This window comes from Cucumis melo, unplaced genomic scaffold (genome assembly GCF_025177605.1).
Source record: "Cucumis melo cultivar AY unplaced genomic scaffold, USDA_Cmelo_AY_1.0 utg000610l, whole genome shotgun sequence".
Classification (NCBI taxonomy): Eukaryota; Viridiplantae; Streptophyta; class Magnoliopsida; order Cucurbitales; family Cucurbitaceae; genus Cucumis; species Cucumis melo.
Window position 1 is genome coordinate 17,886 of NW_026124101.1, and position 8,160 is coordinate 26,045.

The following is an 8,160-nucleotide window of genomic DNA, read 5'->3' on the forward strand; positions in this document are numbered from 1 at the left end:
TTTCATTTAGCCTCGTCATGCCTACTATCACTAGTTATTTCGGTTTTCTACTAGCAGTTTTAACTATAACCTCAGCTCTATTTATCGGTCTGAACAAGATACGACTTATTTGATTAAAATTCATTGAATGCACAATTCAAAAAAAAGAAAGATTTCGGTGTTATTCAATATATTCTATATATTGTAGAGTTCTTTACCTTGTCAATTCAATTTCGAATTCTTGGTCATTGAGATTCATGGGCAATACCGATTAATATTTTAAGGATAGATATTACCTCTCCTTTTCCTCGTTCAACTAAATTGAAATGATTGAAGTTTTTCTATTTGGAATCGTATTAGGTCTAATTCCTATTACTTTGGCTGGATTATTTGTGACCGCATATTTACAATACAGACGGGGGGATCAGTTGGACCTTTGATTAATTAACAGTTCTTTTTTTTGATTGACCCCCTACTTGCTTTATAGGAGGTAAAATTTTGATTTCTGTTGAATTATTTCAGTATCATTTTGATTTAACAACAACAAGAATCGAATCACGCTCTATAGGATTTGAACCTACGACATCGGGTTTTGGAGACCCGCGTTCTACCGAACTGAACTAAGAGCGTTTTATTATCAAACTAAAAGCAACCCGAATATATCTTCGATACATATATTATCATAGAGAATATCATAAAATTAAATAAAAAAAGATTGATTCGATATATGTATGTTCAATTTTTATGGATCTCAATTGATTCCTCGTTACTGTTCAGAAGATAAGTAATAGGTAGGGATGACAGGATTTGAACCCGTGACATTTTGTACCCAAAACAAACGCGCTACCAAGCTGCGCTACATCCCTTTCAATTGGTCTACAGTGTTATTGTAGAGAATCCCTGTCTTGTTTTCCACATTTTTTATTTATTTCCTCCATTGGTATACACAAATTATCTTGCCATTTCTTCTTTTTTGTCTCATATCATATATAAAATATAATAAAAATAATAAAAAGACTTATATACGTATGAAATAATAAATATTAAATCCGCCGTAAAGAAAAATGAATATTTGGGGTGGGGCGGAAAGCTACATATTTTTTTTAATAAAAAAGGGAATATCTACCGAATTGAACTGTTGTACATTTCAATTTGAATTAGGAATTCCGCGGACAATACAAGCGGTTATTAACTATATATACATTTGATGGTATGTAATACCAGTATGTATTACAAATTACTATAAAGTAGGAGGGTTTTCAATGCGAGATCTAAAAACATATCTCTCCGTGGCACCGGTAGTAAGTACTATATGGTTCGGGGCTTTAGCGGGTCTATTAATCGAGATCAATCGTTTATTCCCGGATGCGTTGGTATTCCCGTTTTTTTCATTCTAGTTATTGACTTGGGAAGGGGTGAAGAAGATTAGAAAAACAATCAAATATCTTTGACTAATCCCCTTCCCCCTTCTTTTTTTTAGAGTTTTTAGACTTAGAATAAGTTAGAAAGAATCAAAATGGATTCAACCTCAGTCAAACTCGGACGCGGCGCCAGGTTCAAATTTAATTAATAAAAGAGTGAGAACGAAAATGAAAATGTGATGGCTAGGGCAACAATATCATACAAAATACTTAAATGAAAAACTGTACTGCGATTCTAAATTTAGAAATTATTGTATTACTATATTTTAATATTTGATTGTAACGAAATCTTTCATAATTTTATTTCGAGTTACCAATTTTTCTTTTTTTCTTCATTTTGGATCGGAAAATGGAAGAGTTGCGTGAATCAAAAATCCAAGGGAGGTTCATGGCCAAGGGTAAAGATGCCCGAGTAACTGTTATTTTGGAATGTACTCGTTGTGTTCGAAACGGTGTTAATAAGGAATCAATAGGGATTTCCAGATATATTACTCAAAAGAATCGACACAATACGCCTAGTCGATTGGAATTGAGAAAATTCTGTCCCCGGTGTTACAAACATACGATTCATGGGGAGATAAAGAAATAGATCGAACCGATCGGCTGTGTGTCACCCTTTTCCAATCCAAGGAAGATGAAAAATTACATATATTAGACATATTTTAGATTTAAATATAAACAAACCAAATCCTATTTCGATCGGATCTAAAATGATTTAGAATTAAGAAATAGGATTTTCGGGATAAGGAATAAAAAAACCATGGATAAATCCAAGCGACTCTTTCTTAAATCCAAACGATCTTTTCGTAGGCGTTTGCCCCCGATTCCATCGGGGGATCGAATTGATTATAGAAACATGAGTTTAATTAGTCGATTTATTAGTGAACAAGGAAAAATATTATCTAGACGGGTAAATAGATTGACCTTAAAACAGCAACGCTTAATTACTATTGCTATAAAACAAGCTCGTATTTTATCTTTGTTACCTTTTCTTAATAATGAGAAACAATTTGAAAGAAGCGAGTCGACCGCTAGAACTATTGGTCTTAGAACCAGGAATAAATAGACTTAGCTTACTCTTTAATTGAATTAAAATTCTAATCCAAACTCAACCGCAGATTGATTCTTTGTTCGAAAAATCCGAAAATCTAGATTCGATTGTCGTGTCGTAAGAAAAAGAAAGAATAGTGGAAGAAGAATAAATCGTTTTTTTTTTATTGAACATATTTGCTCATTTTGACCACTTTATCATATTTTATCATACTAATTTCTACTCTACCTTCTCGGAGTTCATTCTCCAGAGAACTCCATTTTAAGCATTCCGCTGGATTCTTTGCAATCTTCGTATTTTATGATCTCATTGGAAATCATATAAAGACAATTTCTATTTAATATCGCGATTTGGGCAAGTATTTTACGATTAAGAAGCAACTGCCTCTTGTACAGATTGTGTATGAATCTACTATAACTGTAGTCTACCTTATTAGATCGAATTACTGCATTTATTCGAGCGATCCACAACTGTCGAAAATTTCTTTTTTGCCTACCTCTATCCCGATAAGCTGAAGCCAAAGCTCTTATTTTCTGTTGAGTAATAGTTCGAGTAAGTCTTGAATGAGCCCCTCGAAAGCTTGATGCAAATAAACGAATTTTTGTTCTACGTCTCCGAGCTATATATCCTCGTTTAATTCTAGTCATTGAATAAATGAAACTTTGATGAATAACTAATGGATTTCCTTTCTTTCAGTTATTCCTTTCTCCTTTCCTAGTCTATTAATAACAAAACGTATTTTTCCAATGTATAAAATAAAAATTCCAATGGCTTTTGCTACTATAACCTTCCCGACCACTATTTCTTTTTTTGTTCTAATCACCCCAAAATACGAAATAGTATTTTTACTAGGTATAAAAAACAAAAATAGAGTAAATAAATAAAAATAGAAATGGATAAAGAAATAGTGGGTTCCTTCGTTTCTATGGTTACTTCTTAAACGGTGAGGTCCTCTCTATACACCGGAGCTCCTTCTTTTATTTCATCAATGTTATTGTTAACTTGTACAGTTCACCCTCTTTGGCTCTACCCATGAATTATCTAGTAATCGGTCTTTCACAACGAGATCTACCTATACAGTAACGGTATTTAATTATGAAGATTGGTTGGGTAGCTGACCCTCTTAGTCCGTTCTTGGAAGAATAAGGCTATAATCCTTCTGTTAAATAGGATTTCCTCTGCTTAATGGATAAGCATTTGTTACCAATGGGGAATTCTTTCTCATCTAAAATTGAAAATAGAGATGATTGGATTTGCACCAATAGAAACCATAAATTTGATACACAATAAAAGGATACGATAAATCTTTGTTTATTTATTTTCGGTAGTGAACGGATTTCTTCCATTCATTCTATCCTATTCACTGTACTTATAACTGATACGGGAAAAATTTTGTACTTTCTTTTGTCCCGGTCCATGGTCTAAACGAGTCGCACATACACCCTAGTACATGTTCCTCGACGCTGAGGGCATCCCCGAAGGGCGGGCGATTTGGTGACATTTCTGATTGGCTGTCTTGTGTTTCTAATAAGTTGTTTAATAGTTGGCATGTTGAATTGTATACATAATGAGTTGGTTTAGATCAATCCTAACCGGATGATTATGAATTACTTCTATATTCGATATTAATAATTAATATGATTAATAGTAATATATTAACCCCGGTAAAAAGAGAAAATCGAAAATTTCGGATTTTTGCGTGAAATACCTGCTATTTGTTATTCAACCGCTACAAGATCAACAATTCCATGAGCTTGGGCTTCTGTTGCTGACATAAAAACATCCCTTTCCATGTCTTCGGATATAACCCATAAGGGTTTGCCTGTTCTTTGTACATAAACCCTTGTGAGGATTTCGCGCAGCCTCAGTAGTTCTTTCGCTTCCAGGATAAATTCTACCGTTTGTGCCTCATAAAAAGAACTAGCAGGTTGATGGATCATTACCCTGATGATTTAATAAATGGTTTTCTCTATCTTACATCATTATCATGATGAGTCAAAGATAATAAAAAAAAGATAGGATTAACAACCGTACAGGCATCCTTTGTGCAGTGCATACGGCTCCACAATGGAATTCATTTTTACCTTCCAGCGAAGGAATAGAAAATATAGGATCTAGCAGACCCAGAGCAGTAAATGATCCAATAACCACCCTTCCTTTTTTTTAGTAATTTCAAAATACTATGATGGTTCCGTTGCTTTATGATTTCGTTTGTTATTCAGCAATCCCAAAGTTTCTTTTTTTTATTTTTTTTCTTAAAAATAAATATTTCGTAGTCTTTCATAACAGAAATATTGTTAAGAGTCTTCCGTCGTGAAAACAAAAAAGTTTGTGACGCTGAAAGAGGCCTCCGCGATAAATCAGCCTACAATCGGAAATGCCTTTTATCTCATACTACTCTTTCGATACATAACCTAATGGTTTAGAAAAAAAAAATTCTCATATCGAATTCAAAGTGCCATGCTATTATTACTTAATATTTTATATGGCGAAGGCATAGTTTTCTTTTTGTCTAAAAAAAACTCATTGGCGCCGAGCGTGCGGGAATGCTAGACGTTTGGTAATTTCTCCTCCGACTAGAATAAAAGATCCCATTGAAGCGGCTAATCCCATGCATATTGTCTGTACATCTGGTTGCACAAATTGCATAGTATCATAAATACCTAATCCGCTTATTACCCCTCCACCGGGAGAGTTTATAAATAAATACAGATCTTTGGTATCATCCTCCATACTGAGATATACCATAAGACTAATAAGTTGATTCGAAATATCACTATCAACCTCTTGGCCTAAAAAAAGTAATCTTTCTCGATAAAGTCGGTTGATTAGGATAAAATTGTATCCCTTAAGAACCGTACGGGCACCTTTTGATGCATACGGTTCAAAAAAAATAGCGAAAAAAGAATCAATGTTTAGATTTTAGCCTTCTTTAGAGGACTCTTTCTAACTTCTAATGAAGGGGCTTTTTCTTACCTTCCATTTTTTTTTCAAAATGGATGAGTTTTGTCCTTTGGCCCGCGGTCGTTTATCTATACTATAAATTTCAATAAATAAAAAAACAATTCATTAAATTTTCAATTTATCGAACTAACTTTTCATTGATATATTGTTTCATCGAGATTCAATTTCAATTCCGATGTCATTTTCTTGTTCCAAAATGGTCTTCTTCAATTCTTTTAGGTTTATGCTCTACTCCGAGTCAAGATCTGCCCGATTTGGATTTGCACATATAGGACAAATGCCCCAATAGCATGGCTTTTTGCTACGACTTCTTTTTTTTTTTCAATTTACTTCATATTACTCGATTGATTAAAAGTTTTCTATCAATGCTATTGATAAATCGAATATGATACAAGTAGTAGTAATCATAGAATAGATAGATTCCAAATTGAGTTTTTTCTAAGCGGAGCCTGGATACTTCATTTTATTAGTACAACCGAGAAAACCATAAATTATTCTAATTGATAATATTAATCTGGATACCCCCCAAAAAATAGATCTAATTGCACTTCACGCTCCAAATTTTTGATGATTAAATCAATCCGTCTTGGGCGAAAGAGAGGATATCTCGATCGGGGGAGAGAACGGGGAAATACCATATGACCCAATATATCTGACAAGTCGCACTATAGGTCAACCCACGATGCGTCTTCCTCTCCGGGACTTCGAAAAGGTACTTTTGGAACACCAATAGGCATTAAAGCAAAGAAAAAAGAATTAAGTACTATAGCTAACTTTGATGTGGAAGCGTAACAACGGGTTTATTGTCTTAATAAATAAGATGGGCCTTTATCAGATTTTATCTTTTAGCATATTTTATACATAGATTTAATAAGTTCATAAAAAAGGAAAACAGAATTAATAAGGGAAACTTCTTCCCGAATAGGTTTTTGAATGATGAACAAGTATGTATACATTCACTCCTATAAAATAGGATCAATTCCCATCTACCATTGCGTATTGGTACTTATCGAGTATAGAATAGATCTGCTTCTTTTTGTTCCTACGAATAGAATCGAATTGTTCCATTATTACTAAAAGAATAGACTAAATATTAATCCTTTCGCCAAGATAATCCCCTCAAAAGGGGAGGTCCGTAGCATAGTTTTTTTTTTCAGTGCAATAAAGTTACATAGTGTCTATTTTTCCTTGATAAAGGGGTATTTCCATGGGTTTGCCTTGGTATCGTGTTCATACCGTTGTATTGAATGATCCCGGTCGTTTGCTTTCTGTTCATATAATGCATACAGCTCTAGTTGCTGGTTGGGCCGGTTCAATGGCCCTATACGAATTAGCAGTTTTTGATCCCTCTGATCCTGTTCTTGATCCAATGTGGAGACAGGGTATGTTCGTTATACCCTTCATGACTCGTTTAGGAATAACCAATTCATGGGGGGGTTGGAGTATCACAGGAGGGACTATAACGAATCCGGGTATTTGGAGTTACGAAGGTGTGGCCGGAGCACATATTGTGTTTTCTGGATTGTGCTTCTTAGCAGCTATCTGGCATTGGGTGTATTGGGATCTAGAAATATTTTGTGATGAACGTACAGGAAAACCTTCTTTGGATTTGCCGAAGATTTTTGGAATTCATTTATTTCTCTCAGGGTTGGGTTGCTTTGGTTTTGGTGCATTTCATGTAACCGGATTGTATGGTCCGGGAATATGGGTATCCGATCCTTATGGATTAACCGGAAGGGTACAAGCCGTAAATCCTGCGTGGGGTGTCGAAGGGTTTGATCCTTTTGTTCCGGGCGGAATAGCCTCGCATCATATTGCAGCAGGTACATTGGGCATATTAGCGGGCCTATTCCATCTTAGTGTTCGTCCGCCCCAACGTCTATACAAAGGATTACGTATGGGAAATATTGAAACCGTCCTTTCCAGTAGTATCGCTGCTGTATTTTTTGCAGCTTTTGTTGTTGCTGGAACTATGTGGTATGGTTCAGCAACTACCCCGATTGAATTATTTGGGCCCACTCGTTATCAATGGGATCAGGGATACTTCCAGCAAGAAATATATCGAAGAGTTAGTACCGGGTTAGCCGAAAATCAAAGTTTATCAGAAGCTTGGTCTAAAATTCCTGAAAAATTAGCTTTTTATGATTATATCGGGAATAATCCCGCAAAAGGTGGATTATTCAGAGCGGGTTCCATGGACAACGGGGATGGAATAGCTGTTGGTTGGTTAGGACACCCTGTTTTTAGAGATAAAGAAGGGCGCGAACTTTTTGTACGCCGTATGCCGACCTTTTTTGAAACATTTCCGGTTGTTTTGGTAGACGGAGACGGAATTGTTAGAGCCGATGTTCCTTTTCGAAGAGCAGAATCGAAGTATAGTGTTGAACAGGTCGGTGTAACTGTTGAGTTCTATGGCGGTGAACTCAATGGAGTCAGTTATAGTGATCCTGCTACTGTGAAAAAATATGCTAGACGTGCTCAATTGGGTGAAATTTTTGAATTAGATCGTGCTACTTTGAAATCCGATGGGGTTTTTCGTAGCAGTCCAAGGGGTTGGTTTACTTTTGGGCATGCTTCCTTTGCTTTGCTCTTCTTCTTCGGACACATTTGGCATGGTGCGAGAACCTTGTTCAGAGATGTCTTTGCTGGTATTGACCCAGATTTGGACGCTCAAGTAGAATTTGGGGCATTCCAAAAACTTGGAGATCCAACTACAAAAAGAGTCTAGTCTGATACAAGATTGCT

At 35.5% G+C, this 8,160-nt stretch overlaps 2 non-coding genes across 2 annotated transcripts; both read right to left on the minus strand.

Moving 5' to 3' along the window:
- Nucleotides 1–535: 535 nt before the first annotated feature.
- On the minus strand, nucleotides 536–609 carry TRNAW-CCA (transfer RNA tryptophan (anticodon CCA)). Its single transcript has one exon. It is a non-coding gene; the product is annotated as a tRNA-Trp (tRNA).
- A 162-nt stretch (nucleotides 610–771) lies between these two features.
- On the minus strand, nucleotides 772–845 carry TRNAP-UGG (transfer RNA proline (anticodon UGG)). The gene has a single exon. It is a non-coding gene; the product is annotated as a tRNA-Pro (tRNA).
- Nucleotides 846–8,160: the final 7,315 nt, after the last annotated feature.